The sequence below is a fragment of the Pseudoliparis swirei genome, chromosome 17 (genome assembly GCF_029220125.1).
Source record: "Pseudoliparis swirei isolate HS2019 ecotype Mariana Trench chromosome 17, NWPU_hadal_v1, whole genome shotgun sequence".
Classification (NCBI taxonomy): domain Eukaryota; kingdom Metazoa; phylum Chordata; class Actinopteri; order Perciformes; family Liparidae; genus Pseudoliparis; species Pseudoliparis swirei.
In genome coordinates, this window is record NC_079404.1 from 2,237,400 (window position 1) to 2,255,695 (window position 18,296).

The window sequence follows — 18,296 nt, forward strand, 5'->3', positions numbered from 1 at the left end:
ATGGCAGTATACGCTTATGTAAACCATACATTTAATTAAATGTACCCATCGTCTCTGTTAACTAACTAGGTTATTGATAAATATGTATTTAATTTTGTTTTTGTTCTTATTTTTTGAGTAGTTAGTTAGTCCAGTCATCCATGAATCTGCACACTCCGGTACAGTAGGTGGCGGGATGCACCTAGGCAAGTTGGTTGCGATCCGCCATTCAAATTTAAAGAAGAAGAAGAAGAGAAAATATATAATATATACTGTCAAAAAACGTTATATACCAAATAATTTAAATAAGAAATAAAGCGTGTTGACGCACTAAATGTGTGTGGGAGACCGTAAGCCTGTCAACAACCACTTAAGTTAAATGTGACAAAAATAACATTCCGCGTACTTCATAAAAGCTACGGGGGACGTCGAGAATTAAAATGTGAAATGTTTTTAAATTTCGTAAAAGGTTTTTTCGGACATTGTCACGGGAAACTCTTTACAGAGAGAAACCCGGGCCGGGAAAATGTTTTTAAATTTCGTAAAAGGTTTTTTCGGACATTGTCACGGGGAAACAGCTCTTTACAGAGAGAAACCCAGCCCGGGCCGGGGAAAATGTTTTTAAATTTCGTAAAAGGGTTTTTCGGACATTGTCACGGGCAAACAGCTCTTTACAGAGAGAAACCATGCCCAGGCCGCGGGGGCAAGACGTGGATAGTGGGAATTCACTGACAGCCAATGAAATTGCAGTATTATCTACGCTGTCCAATGTCCTGAAAAGCCACATTTGGACGCGGGTTCGAGACTCAGTTGGGCTGTTGATCAAGAAAAGTGTTCCCTACTTTGCTATTTTTGGAGTGTCACTTTATCCCAGTGGCAGACAGATTATATCAGTACTTGACTTATTTATTTATAACCTATATGTAACATATTAGTTTTCTTCTCATAAACATTTGAATTGCAATTACTTAAATTAAATATGTCTTGACTGTTCACTAAAATGATTCACATATTAATGACACATGTAGACATTAGTCCATGAAATATATTTATTCACAACAAGGACAGTAAATATTGAACACACAGGCCATAGTGCAAGGTCACACAAACAATAAAAATAGTAAAACAAATATAATTTATATCATAAAAGAATGTAATTATTAAAATAAGAAAGATATATACATGACAAAACACTGCCCATCTCTTATTTGCTCTTGTCAACGGCCCATCTGTTTTTCCCGTCTCATAGAAGGCAGATGCCTTGAACTCTCCACGTCATCTCCTTCTCCATGCCCTGGTCTCTGTACAGGAAAATACTTTGCAGGACAATAAACGTACTTCTGCTACCCCGAACCGGTGTGAAATGTGAGGGCTGTTTGGGCCCTGCTTCAGTCCCATCCCACAAAAGCGACACCTTGGACCAGTGTTCTGGGGTTCTGTGCTGGGATTCAGTTCTCTTCCTCTTCTGCTGGCCTCTCCTCCACCCTTTTCTTTGTGGCAGACAGTTCCTGCTGAAAGAACTGTGTTCCTGCAAAGTCATTAAATGGCATTTTTGGGTTTGTCAGACCCTCAGCACCGTAAGCTTTAAAAACTTTAGTGGAGCAGTAAAAGTATCTGCTGGTAGAAGAAGTGGATGGAGTAACCATCATTCTCATACCTGGACTTTGGCTGACCACAGGAAAGGCACGTTTTGTCTGCTTCTTTGAAGCCACTGGTTGTTGTTGTTGCTGCTGATGCTGTTGTTGCTTTTCAATAATATTTTGCACAATTTGCTCAATAGAGGCTTTAGTGAGGGTCTGACTAGGTGGAGGTGGGTTCACGACTGCAACAGGCATTGTTACAACCGGCACCCGGGTCGTCTCGCTGCCCTTTGTCAGGCGTGCCAGAGTTCCTCCAGCTCTTGCAGTTTTTCGGGCTGGTGTTTAAAGACGAGCTGGTGTTCAGTAATTTGCAGAGGTGTTTAACATATAGTAAGATGTGGTGTTTAGTTGTTGGGTGGAGCATGTTGTTTGGGTCTGTGCAAGAGTTGTGAACTAGCAGCATAGTCCTGGTCCACTAGCTTGAGCATGTCCTTCATGCCACGGTGTTTATTGAGCAGGTTGTCAATAGTTGCCTTCATGGGGGCCACCGCTTGTGGTCCAACACAAACCTCTCCCCTGTCCTCACAGGTCCAGTGCGGCGGCAGTCGGCGAGACAGCAGCCAGCAGAGACGCCGACATGTTTCTCAGACAAAGACAAAGGATACAATAAGTTATTCAGATCTACAGAGAAACCTCCTGAAATGAATATGATTAAAATTCAGTTCCTACTAACTAAAGTCTGGTCCATTACTATGCCTGTGTGTTTGATGTTACCTGGATCTGTCGGAGGCCGAAGTCACGTCTGGTTTGACAGCAGCAGAATCCACAGGAGGCGTGGAGGAAACTGGAACAGCTTCTGTGGTGCCATGAAGAGTGAGGATGACTGGGCAGTAGGCACGCTGCTTTGAGGAGGTGGATTCAGGGCCGGGGGGGCAGAGTCCGACTTGGTCCTGTGCTTGTCCCAGTCCACAGGAACTGGGCGGCAACCAGGCTCAACGTACTGCAGGCCAAACTTTTCTCCAGTGTCGGTGCTCGAGAGATGAAGTGCTGGATACTTCATCTGTCCCAACACCGATTCGGAGGCTGCGTTGAGCTGGGCCATCAATGCAGGATCAAAAGGCGGCTGGGAGGTGAGCGCCTGGCTGCTGCAACGGAAAACCTTTGTTGTTATTTATACTTTGACAGTACAAAGACTACTGTGAGTGAAGGCAGAAAGTATCTTTACTTCACCTGCTTTGTTCAACCAAATCCAATCAATCAGACTGTTTGTAACATGATTACGACAGAGTATATTTCATTCATACACATGTGTTCATGTTGCAATGGGTTAATATTCAGGAACCAGTCATCACTATGTCACCTAGGCAGGAAGCACCTTGACTTCAAACACACAGCAAACACATGCAAGAGGTGTTAGTATCACAGCAGTTCTCTTCATGCACATCAGAAAACAAAGACGGATACCACTCATCAGGTCCGGAGTCCATTCAGCGTCACGAGGACAACAGGCGGGACACCAAAAGACAAACAGGACCAGAACACGGCCGACACCAGGCGAGTCCTGCTGCATGTGGGAGAGGAACTCATGGTCCCAGTTGTGTCGGACGCACGGTGCTCTGGGTTAAAGACCTCTTTCTCGTCCTGGCAGATGAGGAGGATGACGAAGATGCAGAAACAGCTATAAAACACACACAAAACAATATCAAATATGCTGAATAGAATACAGGATTAATAGCAAATCGTCTGAACTGTAAACAATTGTGAATCTTCAAGGGGGGGAAACAAATAAAGAAAAGAGAGCACATGTTTACTCACAGCTCTGCACATGTTGCTTTGAAGGAGAGATGCTCAGCATCATCCTCTCCAGCTCTTCATCTTCATCCATCACTGTGATGCAAACAAACAAGTTAGAAAGAAAGAAAGAAATATCTTCTTGCATTTGCGCTTGTATGACTTGCATGTAGATCCCTGACAAGACACCAGACTCACCAATGGCTTCAGCAGGAGCATGTGAGGCGTGTGACATCACAGGTGAGGCGTGTGACATCAGAGGGGAGACAGTGGGTGGCTGCAGCTTCTTCTTCAGGTAGAGTTGTAGCTTATGCATCTTTGTGCTTGCAGTGCAGTTCTTCTTCTTCAGGATGAAGGATGCATAGCCGTCCTCCCTGCTCTCCCAGACCTCTCGCCAGGTGCTGTAGGCACGAGTCCCAAAACCCACCAGCTGGTCATCCTCCGATGCTGCTGCTCACAACTGGCTTGTGTTCCTCATAGTTGAGGAGAGACTGGATTCCTCCAAACATGAGGAATAGTTGAGAAAGGACAGGAGGCTGTCCTTGTTGCCCTGCTGCCATGAACACTCCTGCAGCTTCCTCTCTTTGCTGGTTCCTGATGAGGTAGATGGTGTATCAAATGTCATTCTCCAGAAGCCAGCGGAAGGAATGAAACAGCCATTCTCCCAGGGTAAAACATGTCTGCTCATCTCCTGTTTTGAAAAAGAGTAGAGTATATTAGTAAGTATATTAATACGCTATAGACAGGCATTGTTTCCAAACAATATAGTTTCTGAACCTTAAGTCCTTTGTTGAGGCACACTATTTACATGTCAGTGGCAGGCAGGCAGGCAGGCTACCCCCCCCCCCCCCCATCTCCTGTGCCCTGAACATCTTGTGGAAAAGTACATGGAGGTGAACTCCCACAGTCATGTGACCCAAGTAAGAATGAAGTGTGAAGGGTCTTATCAAGAAATGATCTCCATTCCTTGTGACCATCCCAAAATATCTGCATCAGACTATGAGTATACTTTTATATAAACACCGTATCACATTCTGCTGTTCTCTGTTTTAACAGTGGTGGAGAAAGTATACAGAACTTCTACTTCAGTAAAAATAGAAATATTAATACCACCACATGGTGGTCCTGCATTAAAAAATAAATAAAAGTAAAGTTACAATTACTCACTACTGTTTTAATAGGCTGCTGGTCGTTTAATCTATAATTACACCTTTATTAGTTGAGTGTAATACACGTGATATGTTAAAGTAAAGCTTCATCAGTCACGTTAAACGAGGAGAAGTGCGCGTTTAGTGAAGTTACGGGAGACAATAAAAAGAGAAACTCCGTGACTTGTTTACAGTTTACCGTTCCTTCACAGCGTGTATGTAACGTAATATCCACAGTATTGATATGGTCATGTAACGTCATATCCACTGTATTGATATGGTCATTCCGACAGCATTATTTATTTAAATGATGTCGCGTTAACTTCCCGTTTCAACAGCGCAAGAAAGTCACATACACGGAGAAACCAAACTGAAAAAACACAACCAACTTTACAGTGCGAACAAGAGACTGTCAAGACTAATTATCATTACATGTTAGTTCATTGTAATAAGTTAGAACGACTTACTGTTGGATGCAACGGTGGAAACTCCATGTATAGCAGTCGGTCCTTCTCACAGCAGACTGAATGAGACGGAGGAGGGGGAGGAGCGGGAGGAGCTTCACTCTGAAAACATCGCCACTGAGCTGCGAGTGGCCAGAGATATATTACATCGGCGATTTTAGACACCGCCATAGAGAATGAATGGGAAGCTGTTTAGGGCCGTTTAGCTAAAGAATCCCCGGTGCCCGCGCGGGGTTTCTCTCTGTAAAGAGCTGTTTCCCCGTGACAATGTCCGAAAAACCCTTTTACGAAATTTAAAAACATTTTCCCCGGCCCGGGCTGGGTTTCTCTCTGTAAAGAGCTGTTTCCCCGTGACAATGTCCGAAAAAACCTTTTACGAAATTTAAAAACATTTCACATTTTAATTCTCGACGTCCCCCGTAGCTTTTATGAAGTACGCGGAATGTTATTTTTGTCACATTTAACTTAAGTGGTTGTTGACAGGCTTACGGTCTCCCACACACATTTAGTGCGTCAACACGCTTTATTTCTTATTTAAATTATTTGGTATATAACGTTTTTTGACAGTATATATTATATATTTTCTCTTCTTCTTCTTCTTTAAATTTGAATGGCGGATCGCAACCAACTTGCCTAGGTGCATCCCGCCACCTACTGTACCGGAGTGTGCAGATTCATGGATGACTGGACTAACTAACTACTCAAAAAATAAGAACAAAAACAAAATTAAATACATATTTATCAATAACCTAGTTAGTTAACAGAGACGATGGGTACATTTAATTAAATGTATGGTTTACATAAGCGTATACTGCCATCTACTGGTAGAAAGGTTCCTCTGCTTCTCCTCATACAGGCTCTGCTTTGTTCATTCAAGAAACAGCACAATGAGGTGGACAACTATAACAGCAACAACTCTATACACACACACACACACACTACTTTGATTAAACTATATTTGAAACTGTGTTGCATTAAACAATGCAACGACTATTTGAAAAGTTGCTGCGTACATTAATAAATATGAATTAAACAGCCAGTAGTCACTACTGTTGGAAACAGCTTAATTATTTATATTACTAATGTTCTTTTTACATTACCCTGCTCTGTTTACTGTAAATAAGAATATCTATAATGTTATAATATTTAATAATTGACGGTCACTCAGACATTTCTTTAGAAGTTTCATACACCATGTGTGCTGTTGTTGTGTATTTTATTCAGTCAATCAAATACAATATTATTCTATATAATATACAAAACAGAAAGATTATTTGAAAAAGCATAGATGCAGGAGTCACAAATGGTGATTCTCATATTTATTATTATTTTTATGATTATTAAAATCCGAGGAAGTCTGAAAGGTGATGTGAACGTAATCACCAACGCTCTGAGTTCAGAACGAATCCCAGAGGAGAAAACGTTCATGAATACCAAATTTGCACCGAAAAACTCGTCAGTGGAGTTGAGAAAATCACAAAATCAAAGACCAGGAGCCGGATGACTGGTGTATATGGAGAGCATTGCCTCCTAAGACTGGTGTATATGGAGAGGAGTTTACACAGAGGTTTTATTCTAGTCGAGGGGTACTGGCTGGTTCATTTGCCATGTCCAAGGTGTCAGTTGAGAAGGTAGCTGTGTTGTTGGCCGAGCTCAATATAGCTAAAGCCCAGGCCTAGACAACATTCCTGCTGGTTTTTAAGAGATGGTGGAAATAGCTCCCTGTGTTTCCCATAATTAACCTCTCCTTGGAGCAAGGCATTGTTCCAAGTAGCACCAAACAAAGATTATTCCTTGTACAAAAAGGGAGTAGATCCGAGCAAGGTAATTATAGGCCTGTGTCCATTTTGAGTGTTTTATCCAAGATTTTAGAAAAGGTGGTGCACGAGCAGATATCGGAATATGTAGGTAGGGAAAGCCTTTTATACAAGTTTCAATCAGGGTTTAGGAAATCTTATTCTACAGACACATGCCTCCTGTATCTAACTGATTTTATTAGAAAGGAGATGGATGAAGGGAAACTGTGTGGAATGGTCTTACTAGATCTCCAAAAGGCCTTTGACACAGTAAACCATGGTCTATTACTTGGTAAGATGAAGGCTCTGGGTCTGAACGATTTATCTGTCAGGTGGATTGCCTCATATCTGACAGGCAGGGACCAGAAAGTAGAGGTCAATGGCTCTATGTCGGACGCCAGACCAATTGACTGCGGGGTGCCGCAAGGAAGTGTTTTAGGACCATTATTATTTTTACTGTATATTAATGATATGAGTGATGCATGTTCCTGTAATCTGTTTTTATATGCAGATGATGCAACCTTGCTCATCTCGCATAAAGAGTTGAATACGCTCCAAAGAATGTTAGGAGAAGAGCTCTCCAAGATTAGTAACTGGCTGTCCGACAATAGACTATCACTTCACTTAGGGAAAACTGAGTCTATTTTGTTCGATGAAACCCAGATTACGAAGGCTCCGAGACTCAAGGTGGATTTAGTCAGTGAGGTCATAGCAGCAAAAACAACAGTGAAGTACCTGGGCTGTTGGTTAGAGGACAGTCTTGGGGGGGAGGGAATGGCCATACAGGTGCTGGGGAAAGTAAATGCCCGCACCAGGTTTTGGCTAGAAAGGCCAATCTGCTTGACAGGAAAGTCTTAAACTACTGGCTAACAGCCTGGTGCAGTGTCATTTGATTATGCTAGTGTATCATGGTTTGGGGGCTGTCAGTTTCATCCAAAAAACTGCAGGTGTCACAAAACAAGTTGGTAAGAGTTGTGATGGACTCGGCCCTGTGATCATGTTGGAGAAGCCACTTTAAGGAACTTAACTGGCTTCCAGTTGAGGCCAGAGTGGCTCAGCTTTAGGCTCAACATGGTGCACAAAATAGTCAACAATAGGGCCCCAAATATCTTAATAACTATTTTCCTAGTGTTCGGGAAGTGCACAGCTATGGAACACGATCTAGCTTAGCCAACCTGCATCCACCAAGGTGTAGATCAAAGATGGGGCAAAGCACATTTGCTCACATAGGAGCTCAAGAGTGGAATGAATTGCCTTTGGCCATTAAACAATGCCTGAACCCAATTAGTTTCAAGGGGAACGTTAGGAAATGGCTCCTAGAAAAAGTCCATGATTAAACTTGTATTGATGTCAATGTAGTATTATGTGTATTACTGTATTGCTTTTTATGATGTAGGTTGGTAATGTGTGAATGTGTGTATTCTTTGTGCCAAGACCAAGGACCACAACGGAAATAAGTCTGTGACTTTTTGTGCTATCCTTGATATTTTTATGATGCGTGACCTTTTGTATCATGTATTGTATTATATGTCCAATAAACTAAACTAAACAACAACAAAAAATGACTGACAGACGGCTTTAGACTGTCTGTCTGTGCTTATGAAACTACAAGCTGACAGACAGAGTTCAGTCACAGACAGAGCACTGACTGGAGTCACATGACTTGATGGAATTGTGATGAGAGCTGAACTTACATGTTGTCAGCGATTTTGACTATAAAATGTTCGAAATTAGTCATACATAAAGATCGGTGGACAAATACTCATATCAATTTGATGTTATCATTATTTATTTATTTTAAACTTTTTTTTAAACTTGTTTTACTCATGATGACAGGTGAGGCTCCTCTTATGAACATTTTATTTGCAGTTACTTAATTAAAGATGTATTTACTGTTCACTATAATTATTCACATATTAATAACACATGTAGACATTAGTCTATGAAATATATTTATGAACCACAACAGGGAGAGTAAATATTCAACACAGAGCCTTGAGTACAAGGTCACACAAACATGACACAAATGTCTAAAACCAATATAGTAATCAATATAATAAAAATGCAAAAATATATAATTCATATATATATTTCAATATGTCAAATGTATTTGATATATTGTGAAATATGATGTTGTGTTGCTGTTTGGTCTGTCCAGGAGTTACTGGAGCATTATAGTCCTGGTCCACAAGCTTGAGCATGTCCTTCTGGTGTTTATTGAGCAGGTTGTCAAAAACTGCCTTCATGGGGGCCGGCCACCGCTTGTGGTCCAACACAAGCACTCATCCTCTTGTCTTCACGGGTCCAGTGCGAGCAGCAGATGGTGAGGTCAGCGGGGTCAGAGACGGTCTACGGTTTCTATGAAAACAGAAGACACAGTCAAATAAGTTATTCTGACCTACAGAAAGGAAAAGCCTGATTTAACACACTTGTCTGCGTCAAAACACGCTTTCCAGTTTCAGATTCCAACTTTCAGATACCTACTAACGGCTAACTGGTATGTTTATGCAACCGTCTATTCATTTACACATTAAATATTGTCACATCTTGTGAGAGAAGAAAACTGCAACATATCCATAACTCTCCTAATAACAATACATTGGATTGAAATTCAGTTTCACTCATGCTGAAGTCTCGTCCACTACTTTGTCTGTTTCTCAGGTACCTGGATCTGTCTGAGACCCGGGAGTCGTGCTGGGATTGACGTCTGGTTAGACTGCAGAATCCACAGGAGGACATGGAGGAAACTAAAGGAACTTGGGTGGTGCCATTGAGGATGACTGGGCAGTGGGCAGAGTCTTGTTCCTGTGCTGGTCCCAGTCCAGAGGAACTTGGAGGCAACCAGGCTCAACGTGCAGGCCAAACTTCTCTCCGGTGTCTCTACTAGAGAAATTAAAAGCTGGACCGGGACGTGTCCCAACACCTGTTGACTTGGGCCATTAATGCAGGATCAGCTTGGAGGTGAACACCGTGCTGCTTCAAGTCCACCGTGCCATCCCAGACATCCCCTGATGGGTGTTCTAGTGACCCACTGCGCCTGCTGGAAGTATAACCTCCTCCTGGAATGTGCCTCAGATGGGAATCATATTTTGACAAAACACAAAAACTACTGTGAGTAAAGGCAGAAAGTATCTTTACTTCACCTGCTCTTGAAGGTAAATACAATGAAACAGACAGTTCCTAACATTATTATATAAAGAATATACTTCATACACATGCGTTTATGTTGGAATTGGTCAATACTCCCAAGGATTTAACCTGGCAGGGGAAGCAACATGACACAAAGACACATCAATCAGGTGTGAGTAAACACAGCAGTTTCACATGTATATTTTTCTTTTCATTCATATAAGAAAACTAAGACTGATACGTACCCTCATAATGGCCCCTAATATGGCCAACATGAGATGGGATGATACAAGTCATCTTCATGTGGGATAAGAATTCATGGTCACAGTTGTGTCGGTCGTCGACGATTTGGGTTAAAAACCTCTTTCTGTTCCCAAAGCCTGTGGTTGTCTTGCAGATGATGAGGATGAGGATGATGCAAAAGTATTATAGGTATTAGAGTTCTGCATTTAAATAAATGACTCAAGTAGAAGTACTAAAGTTTAGCATTACATTTTTTTAAATTAGCCCAAGGTCACTCAGAGTAAACATCTAATTTACTTGGTTAAACCAAATACTGAGTAATAGTGAGGCAATGCAGACTACAGGCCCTGGAATGGACTTGGGGTTCTGAGTTTAAGGATTAATTCACAGAAACGTGCATCACCTGGCAGAGTTTAAAAGCGGGCATCGATCGCTCCTCCGTGGCCCCCGAGCAAAGTTTTTGGACCACTTCATCGTGGGACCCGTCTAAATATACACACCCAGAGAATATCCCCCCTTTGGGGGGACTTTAAATGTGAAATATATAAGTATTCACTCCAAGAGCATTTCCCTCCTTTGACCTACTTAATGGTTCAGTTGGTGTTTTTATTTGTTTAAAATGTCACAACTGTCAAAGCAGCGCCTTCTACTGATGAACACGAGTTTTACTGTGACCCTCTAAAAATGATTTGGTTATGTGTACACATACATATGATGTAAGATATTTTTTTCAGTGCATAAAACCTACAACTCCAGATACAACCATGCTCATTTTCTCCTGCCACCTGACTGTAAGTGCCCATTTAAACAGATTAAGACACAACATCTTCCGTCGGAGACTGAAAACACACCTTTTCCGACTATATCTGGATTAAAACACAGATTAGCACTTCAGTGGCACTTAGATAGCACTTATGGTACTTTTGTTCGACTATGTTGAGGAAATGTTACTCTGTATTCTTGTTGTTCTTAGTTTGTACTCTAGGTTGAAATGCACCTTTGGATAAAAGCGTCTGCTAAATGACATGTAATGTAATGTAATGTAACATCCACAATCTATACAGGATTAAGGTGCAGGACATATAGTTTTATTTCATTGAGGTGACATAATCAATTCATAGCAGAGGAGGGTGTGGCCAGGCTAATCTGGTCGACGCAGATGGAGCTATATGAAGAAGAATAGGCTCTTAAAATGCTAAATGTGTTTGTTCAGGCTGTGATCCGTATATTACAACAATACACTTGGCCAGCTGTAAAGTTTACACAAATCTTTACTGCCGTATAATCCTATGAAATGGGATTTAAACAATGCAATAAATTGCTATATTCTCACACAATTCCATCAATATCTGTCAAAATGAATAGAGATGGAAATAGAGAATCCACGAGCCAAGACGTGGCAGCGCCTCATCGTGGTTATGTCCCAGGAGAAACCAGCAGATCATCTGCACTGACTTCAATTCAGCGTCACTGGAGCTGACCCAGGAACAGCTCACGCCCACAAAGGAAGACTGTCCTCGGATTACATGGATGACAAGCCTGGACTCTTTTTAGAATTGAATTTAACAAACAGATAGAGTTGAAGCTCAATCCACTGAACGCACGTTAAGCTTCTGTCGAGGCTAAACAGCACATTTCTATTCATCTCGATTCAGCTCCTGGTTTGCACATCATAAATACTGTCACGTCGAAACTCAGCACGTTTTATTAAATTAAAAAAATCAAAAATAATTGTTTTATTATATTATCATTATATATAATAATTATTTATTATATTATTCAGTTCCATTGTACTCATACATTTAATTAAATATCAAAACTACAAAATCATTTTTTTATTATATTATTATATATAATAATTATTTATTATATTACTCGTTACGTTTCATTAAATACAAAAAATACAAAATATATATTTTTAATATTATTATTATATATAATATTTTTAGATTTCATTATTCAGTTCCATTGTACAAATACGTTTTATTAAATACCAAAAATATACATATACAGTGCATCCGGAAATTATTCACAGCGCTTCATTTTTTCCACATTTTGCTATGTTACAGTCTTATTGCAAAATGGATTAAATTCATTATTTTATTTCATTTTATTTTGTGTGTAGAATGTTGAGGAAGATAATGAATGTAATCCATTTTGGAATAAGGCTGTAACATAACAAAATGTGGAAAAAGTGAAGCGCTGTGAATACTTTCCGGATGCACTGTATAAACACATATACATATATATACATTTATTTATGTTTTATTGCATGTGTTTAATGTTTTAGGAAGTGCCTGCTGCTGCTGTTCCTGGCAAGAGGAGGCAGTCTGCAGTGGAGGTGCTGCCGGACAGGAACAGATGGGCACCATGAAGTCCAAGAGTTGCAACATGGACTGTTTGCCTCCTCCTGGGGTCTGAAGGATTTCAGATGTAAGGTCTTTATGGCTGCCGGCAGCCAGATCTAGCTCCAGTATTGCAAATAAAGATTTGACTATTTCAATTTGGCGAGGACACTAGTCTGATGTTTTATTTTTTGAACAGACATACACTTTGATAATGTTGTGTCTGGGGCATCCACTCTATCCATTGGGTTTATTACGATACAGATTTTTAAATGCTGATAACAGTATTGTTATGTGTCCCGAAAGGAGATGAACAGTGTGCTTGAATACAGGTGGCCTGCTGCACACGGATAAAGACGCTGCACACAAGTCCCCAAAAGACTGAATCACTTTATAAATTCTTTACTTTTTCAGCCGTGAAATGTAAACCAATTGTTTGTTTTTCTTTATGCTTTTAAAACATTAATTTAATGAATAACACAAATGTTATGCCTTGTGGCACTCAGCACTTTTCATCTCAATGGTCAGTTTTTGAACGCCACTTTGTATTGAATAAATACAAATACTGCATGTGAACAAACACTTTTTGACTCTTCAAGACTATTCTGTTCCACACACACATCATGTAGAATCACACAGAGTAGTATTGTAGAGGGTAGCATGCCAAAGTCCTCTGCAATTATTCACAGTCTCACAAAATACCGCATAGTGTAGCGACTAGGAGGCACAGGGTAGACGAACACTGCAGGAGTGGATCAGCTGCAGCTTTTCAATGAGATGATATTGGTTGAGTCTGTGGTGAACATATGCAACATAGGAAAAGACAACTGACTCATTGTTTCAGTGTTAATTTAATCATACAAATGCTTTATTATAGATGCAGGAGAAGAAGAAAAACTAAGCTTTATTTTGACAGTTTCTTGTCAGATGAATGTGCTATTTTAGGACTATCAAAGTTCATCTCATCCACTCACCATGCCACCCATCTCAAATCCATACATAGTCACAAAGTAAAACCACAGAATTAATCCAGCAAAATTCAGATTTCTCACCACGTGTTTGATGATAACGACTCGGAGAACGTTTGATAAAGGATAATATCCTAAATTAATATCAAATAAATCAGAAAATGTATGAAACATAAAGAAAAAATAACAGAAAATAAAATATAAATATATACATACATATTAGGGCTGTCAATCGGTTACAAAAAATTAACTAATTAATCGCACATTTTGAAATTCATTAAAGACAAAACTTCACACAGAGCTGTGTTTTCAAAGAGGCTCCTATATATAAAGTGCCAGCGAGGTATTTAATATCGTGGATGATAACTTGTTTCTTCAGTGAAACATCCAGATTAGTAAGAAAAGGTGCATTTGAGACCCCATTGGTCCTGTCATCTTTAACACTGAACACAGCAGAACCAGTGGCCTTGGTAAACTGACAAATATGTCACGTTAACCCTCTGGAGGCTGGGGACATTTTCTCGATTTTACAAAAAAATATAAATTCACCTTTTAAAGGCGTTTGCATATGACACATACCCACGTGTTCTACATCAAACATTCCAGAACAATCTCAGCTCTATTCAATGAGGCTCAGTTGTCCTCGCACCGTGTTCTCTGGTTCTCTGACTGACAGGCTACTAATGAGCCTCACCTGTGTGGTGGGAGGTCCTTTGTGATTTACTGAGTGTTAATTGGTTGTTTTTTTCGCAAAATGTTGACAGACAAACGGATTGATCAATCACAATGTCAAACCGCACTGCCGCAGTTTGACACTCAGAGGAGTGAAAAAACTTCAACGAACACCGGAAGTAAACAAAGTTGCGTAAAAATGGCCAAATTAATCAGATAGATTAACGCGTTAACGCCGACAGCCCTCATATATATATATATATATATATATATATATACATACACATACATCTTCCATATGAATACGTTTTTAATCACATTTATAACTCAAGAATTGTTCTATAAATAATTCTCTTGAAAACCAAAAAGGAGTTCACCATTCTTACATCCATTTCAACATTAGTCCAAAATTGGACTCCTCCAACAGAAATACATCTTCTTTTAATCCCTTTTTTACAGTAAACTTACAAACATCTCTCAAATCCACATCAACTCCGGTAGTCAGTGAGCATCCAGATGGACTGGAGATTGTAAAATCTTATAAGTACCTGGGTGTTCACCTGAACAACAAACTGGACTGGGCTGACCACGCACATGCACTCTATCAAAAGCGACAGAGCAGACTCTTTCTGCTGAGGAGACTGAGGTCCTTTGGAGTGCAGGGAGCACTGCTGAAGACCTTCTTGGACTCTGTGGTGGCATCAGCCATCTTTGATGGAGTGGTCTTCTGGAGCAGCAGCAGCAGCATGGCAGCGGCTGACAGGAAGAGGCTGAACAAGCTGCTAAAGAAGGCCAGCAGCGTGCTGGGGTGTCCTCTGGATACTGTGGAGGTGGTGGGGGACGGGAGGATGATGGCAAAGCTCTCGTCTCTGATGAACCACGCCTCCCACCCCATGCATGACACTCCCGCAGCTCTGCACAGCTCCTTCAGCCACCGGCTGATTCCTCCCCGGTGTCTGAGGGAGAGGTAGCACAAGTCCTTCCTTCCTGCTGCTGTCAGGCTGCACAACACACTGCAGTAGATCGCTGGCGATCCTGGCAAACTCGGCACTTTACTTTACTCAGCACTTTACTTTATTTTCCCCCTGCATATTTAGCATTAGTATTTTGTTGTATATTTATTTTCATTGATGCTCTGATGTGCACCGCTGCTGTGATTTTTGAAATGTCCCCAGTGTGGGACAAATAAAGGAATATCATATACATCATTATGCATGTATGCAGATTAAAACACATACAGAGTATGTTAATAATGCACTATAGACAGTGTCAACACATTTTTCTGCCATCTGCTTCCTAGTGAATGGTGTGCTTCAACTGCATCTTCCTATAAGTTAAATTTGTCCTCAAATCATACATATATATTTCACTGCTATTCTTAAAAGTGACATTATAGTAGACGGCCTGCGTGTTACCAAGTTACAAGTCTTTTATTGTCTCATAAGTCATTACATCATTACACCCCATTGTATATGAACTAGTCACAAACATTTTAGAAGGAAATAACAAAAAGAAGGAGGTTTTTCTGGCCGTTATTCAACCGCCAGCTTCCCAGTGATCCTGTAGGCCTCCGTCGGCCCCCGCTCGCCACACGTCTGCTGGCTCTCTTGGCTCGCTGGCTTCTCCAGCATTTCTGTCAATAGTGAACTTATTATTAACACGTGAACATCTGGTACAATAACACATGACTCGTTTCATCCTTATTTTTTTCCTTTGAGATCTAGAACCTCAAGATGACAAGTGAGAAAAAAGATTATGGTGATCCAGTTTCTAAGTCTGATCTAAATAGTGTTCTCAGCTGCATTAATGACTTCTTTAATTATACGTGTATGTGTGTGTGTGTGTGTGTGTGTGTGTGTGTGTGTGTGTGTGTGTGTGTGTATATTCTAACAAGAAGAGGTCTCCGGAGAGAGCGAGAGATTTGAGAAAGGAACTTTTGTAAACATCTATCCAAAAGAAACTGCAAACAAAAACTATGCTGTATAGTCTAAATATCTTGAACCTCCTGACCTTGCCCCGTATGATCATTCCATCGAGGTCACAGAGCTGAGCGTCCAGTTACACTCTGCAATCTTCCAAGTGAAGACAGCGTGCCATGCTAGCAGCGAGGCAGTGTTTATGTTGCATTCGCATGGAATCATCATTTTAAAAGACGAGAGCGCGGCGCTAAAGTTTAGTGAGATCGGCAGAGAATACGAGCAGAAGAAATAGACGGCGCTGCCTTTTTACTTTTTAAAGTTGCATAAAAAGAAAAAAATTGCCATCCTCCGTGATAAAAAGTACAACCGGATGTTACGCAGGTTGCTCTCAGGAGAAATGTTTGAACAGATTGGAATATGCTACATGCGGACTAGTATAGTTGCGTAAAATAATACACACAATAGTTATATTTAATTATTTTCCATCACCACAGCATCATTTCTTAATGAAAGCTCTTGCTTCCCCCATGGCGTCCAGAAGGCGTCCGTCTACTACATGGTTGGCAACCTCATGAATGAAAATTAGGGAGGGAGAAGTGGTTGGAAGACAACAGTTGTTCTTGGTTACCTGGAGAAGAGCGTTGTCCCTCTGCAGCCTCTCCTCCAGGCTGCCTTGTGGAAGATCCAACAGCTTGCAACTCCTCCTCTTCATCACACAAGTTATTACTGCCACCAGCATGCCAAAGAATAGCAACAAAAGAACGATGCCGTGTTGCTGCTGGCTGTTCATCCACTGCAAGTCCACTCAAGGTGTTTTTATGAGTTATCGTTTTCCAGATCAATGTAATGCAAATGCAAGTCAGGGGGCTTTAAAGGCACAACCTGCCTGAACTTCAAGGACTGACACAACAAATAATTAAACTACCGAGTCACATAATATTTGGAAAAATACCAGTACTTTCTCAAACAAAAAAACAAGTGAAAACCGTTGATGTTGCTTGAAGTACAGTCTCAGGCTCTTTAAACTGATTGAAACTAAATTACTGTTATCAAACCTTAGTTTAAATCGAAAACCGTATTCTGCACCAAATAAGAAAAGTTCTGCTAAAATGCCAAAATACAGTAACAGTATATATATATATATTCTATATCCTACTCAAAACAATGCTAGCTAGCTAACAACGACATTTGAGTGTCTCGAAAAGCGCTATAAATTCCCAGTATTATTATTATTATGACCATCTGGGTTACTCTTTATTTATTATAAGTATTATTTACCCGTCAAGTCTTTTAATTTATTATTTTCGTTTCATAATGATAAATTAACCAAAAATGCCATAGAAATTGCCCAGAGATGATGGTCTAGCGCTTAGTACGCGAGCTCACATCTCACGTGGACCAGGGTTCGCGCCCCGGCCCCGGCCTGGGCATGGTTTCTCTCTGTAAAGAGCTGTTTGCCCGTGACAATGTCCGAAAAACCCTTTTACGAAATTTAAAAACATTTTCCCCGGCCTGGGCTGGGTTTCTCTCTGTAAAGAGCTGTTTCCCCGTGACAATGTCCGAAAAAACCTTTTACGAAATTTAAAAACATTTTCCCCGGCCCGGGCTGGGTTTCTCTCTGTAAAGAGCTGTTTCCCCGTGACAATGTCCGAAAAAACCTTTTACGAAATTTAAAAACATTTCACATTTTAATTCTCGACGTCCCCCGTAGCTTTTATGAAGTACGCGGAATGTTATTTTTGTCACATTTAACTTAAGTGGTTGTTGACAGGCTTACGGTCTCCCACACACATTTAGTGCGTCAACACGCTTTATTTCTTATTTAAATTATTTGGTATATAACGTTTTTTGACAGTATATATTATATATTTTCTCTTCTTCTTCTTCTTTAAATTTGAATGGCGGATCGCAACCAACTTGCCTAGGTGCATCCCGCCACCTACTGTACCGGAGTGTGCAGATTCATGGATGACTGGACTAACTAACTACTCAAAAAATAAGAACAAAAACAAAATTAAATACATATTTATCAATAACCTAGTTAGTTAACAGAGACGATGGGTACATTTAATTAAATGTATGGTTTACATAAGCGTATACTGCCATCTACTGGTAGAAAGGTTCCTCTGCTTCTCCTCATACAGGCTCTGCTTTGTTCATTCAAGAAACAGCACAATGAGGTGGACAACTATAACAGCAACAACTCTATACACACACACGCACACACACTACTTTGATTAAACTATATTTGAAACTGTGTTG

At 40.5% G+C, this 18,296-nt stretch overlaps 2 long non-coding RNA genes across 2 annotated transcripts; both read right to left on the reverse strand.

The window, feature by feature from the left end:
* Positions 1 to 3,200: 3,200 nt before the first annotated feature.
* Positions 3,201 to 3,794, reverse strand: LOC130207651 (uncharacterized). Its single transcript, XR_008834314.1, has 3 exons — positions 3,549 to 3,794; positions 3,375 to 3,446; positions 3,201 to 3,237 (listed from the first exon to the last, which is right to left on the reverse strand). It is a non-coding gene; the product is annotated as an uncharacterized LOC130207651 (long non-coding RNA).
* An 11,726-nt stretch (positions 3,795 to 15,520) lies between these two features.
* LOC130207399 (uncharacterized) lies at positions 15,521 to 17,023 on the reverse strand. The gene is made up of 2 exons (XR_008834280.1): positions 16,663 to 17,023; positions 15,521 to 15,748 (listed from the first exon to the last, which is right to left on the reverse strand). It is a non-coding gene; the product is annotated as an uncharacterized LOC130207399 (long non-coding RNA).
* Positions 17,024 to 18,296: the final 1,273 nt, after the last annotated feature.